Raw genomic sequence first — 2,642 nt, 5'->3', positions numbered from 1 at the left:
GGCTCTGAGACGCTTTGCTGCAGGTTTTTCTTTGCAGTGTAGACACACTCTAATGGTCTTACTCTAGCTCCCACAGGGAGTCTGGGACAGAGCTGGGAGCTGGACCAAGATTTCCTGAGGCCTGGTCCAGGGTCTTAGCCATACAACCATCCTTCCTTTCTGCACTACGTTTTCTCAGCATTATTTTGATGCCCTGTTTTTTTGCCGTCTGCTTCCAGCAGTGAGCAGACATGCTGATCTATGCTCTTCTGGGGAGATTTCTAGTTTGAGAAGTAGAGTGCTAGAAATTCAGAAACTTACCAAAATACTCTGGTTCATTGACCTAATACTCTTGTTGTTATGGCTGACTTGAAAACAAGAATTCTGTCTCATGAAAACTCACAAGGTTTTGTATTGGGATGACATTTGACCCTTCTGAAATTGTTCAGGAAAAACCTAAGTGAGACTCCTGCCAGAATAGTCCAGTGGTTTGGGGCACTTAGCTGGCATGTGGGAGATCCTGGTTCAAATCCCTGCTCTAAGTAGGCAGTGGACCCTACGCTGGTGGCTCTTCTGGGTGGTCTCTCATGCTCTGTTTCTGGCTGGAAATTCCATCCTGGACCAGGACCTAAGAAACTGACACAACTGTCATCAGAACAGATATGTTTCTGTGAAAAGTTTTGGTTTTAACAGATCAGAATTTACTGTTGGAAAAAATCACTTCATTGAAAATTTCCCAACCAGCTCCTTCTGTTATTTCTCAATTTGATGATTCCTCTGTGATATGGCAGCCTCTAGAAGAGGAAATGCCAAAATACCATGGGAAAGGCTACTTTTGTAGCGTGTCGGACCTTATCCAGAGTGCTAGTCCTCTTGCGTTTCAGTGTTGTGTCTTAGTGTTTTGGATTCAGTCCTTCCTGGAAGTGCTGTGTGATCTGAGGGGGTAGAACATGAAGTTGCAACATAGAGCACCAATTCAGGTGGGAAAGTAGCCTGACAACTTGCCTGGCAGGGGAGATACCACAATCACGAAGGTGGTTTTCCCAGGGTGAGGCTCATCCATTGCCCTGCAGATGTGCTGACCCCCTGTGATTTCCCAAAATGTGAGAAACTCGACTGCATAATTTGTGATAGTGGGGGACTGTATTCATGCTTTCCCCTGGCTAAAATAAAAAAACTTCTAGTAGCGCTGTTGGACTGTCTCCTGCTGGTGGCAGCTGGCATTCCCCATCCCTGGGCCATCAGTGGCTGAGCTTGTGAGTAGCCCCAGGTGGACATCAGGGAGTGCTTCCCGTTTGCTCTCTAGTAACTCCTGGTCAGTGCAAGAAGCATTGGTGAGCTCCAGAAAGTGCTGCCATCAGCCCTGCTACACCAAAAGCTGGGTGCTGTGACTATGGACAGGGAGGAACAAACTATAGTGCAGGTTGGAGGCCAACTCTGCTCCAGTTAGAGAACATCAGCAATACCCATCAAAGCACAACGCTTGCAATGTGGGAGGTACAGGACCCTCACCAACCACTGAAACCCAGGTGTATTTTCACAGCTTGCTGATCACACCTCCAAACTTGGTGGGTGAGCTGAGTATTTTAATTTTCCCTATCGCCCTAACTCAGGGTAGGGGGCAGGTGGGCTTAGTCATTGCACAGGTTCTGAGCTACCTGCTGGATGCTAAAACTACTGGATACTCCATAAAAGCTAAAGGCCTTGCACGTCTCTTGTTGTTTGGTTTGGAGAGAAGAAGGAGATATCATGCAGCGACACTCTGCAAAAGCACGACCCACTCCTCTGACGTTTGATGCGGCTTCGCTCAGTGCCCCTCAGCACTTTCCCATGGAACGAGCTGGGCTGCTTTATGGCTTTTGACAGAGAAAGGATCAGACAGGCTGGAGTGGCTGTGTCATTAACGCGTGTGCATTGCCTTGTTGCAAAGGAGTCGTCCTCAGAGAATGATCCTCCACTGCAGGATCCTTTCACCAGATGGTGAACAAAGAGGGACTATAAAGGGAGACTGTAAATCAGGCACAGTTAGAGCCAACTAAAGAGTCCAGGATTGGGGATAAGCAGGCACACTTCATCCTATTGGAATGCACTTACTAAAGCCCCAGTTAAATGGAAAAGGTGAAGGCCTAAGCCAAAATGTTTAAGCAACTTCAATGTGGCTTGAAACTGGTATATATGAAAAGGCTGTTTGTGGTTGGAAGCTTTTTTTTTTAATAAAAGAACACTCTGAAGTGAGCAGCTATGTCTGGTGATAGTGTCCCAGTGAGGTTGTCACAAAGTTCAAGTCCTTTGGTAGGGACAGCTCTATCACTGGGGCACTTGGTATAACTGTAGCCACTCGAGGCAGTAGATCCTGCCACTGGGTTCCTACTGGTATGGCTGTTCTAGCCCCATACTTATGTACGGCATATTCCACTAAGGGATCCTGCAGCAGCAGCACCTGGACTTTACCCCCTGCATGATTTGGATAAAATCTGCTTAAACTAGTTTTTTGGCCTGATACTCAGGCTTTTGTGGGATTTATTTTTTCTTTTCCTAGGCTTGCCACCAAAATCTCAGGATGTTCAATGTAACTGCGTAGGCCCGTACCTCTTCTGGCTACAGCCCCAGTCTGATGTGTGACAGACCCAAAATAAGGGGACACACAAATCATTCAAACAGGA

The 2,642-nt window shown here is 47.0% G+C and overlaps 1 non-coding gene across 1 annotated transcript; it reads left to right on the top strand.

Annotated features, from left to right (window-relative positions):
- The first annotated feature begins 976 nt into the window (after nt 1-976).
- On the top strand, nt 977-1,141 carry LOC127033427 (U1 spliceosomal RNA). The gene has a single exon (XR_007769107.1). It is a non-coding gene; the product is annotated as a U1 spliceosomal RNA (small nuclear RNA).
- Nucleotides 1,142-2,642: the final 1,501 nt, after the last annotated feature.

This window comes from Gopherus flavomarginatus, chromosome 12, assembly GCF_025201925.1.
Source record: "Gopherus flavomarginatus isolate rGopFla2 chromosome 12, rGopFla2.mat.asm, whole genome shotgun sequence".
Classification (NCBI taxonomy): Eukaryota; Metazoa; Chordata; order Testudines; family Testudinidae; genus Gopherus; species Gopherus flavomarginatus.
The sequence above is the reverse complement of the archived record's forward strand: the minus strand, read 5'-3'. Positions and strand labels throughout refer to the sequence as shown.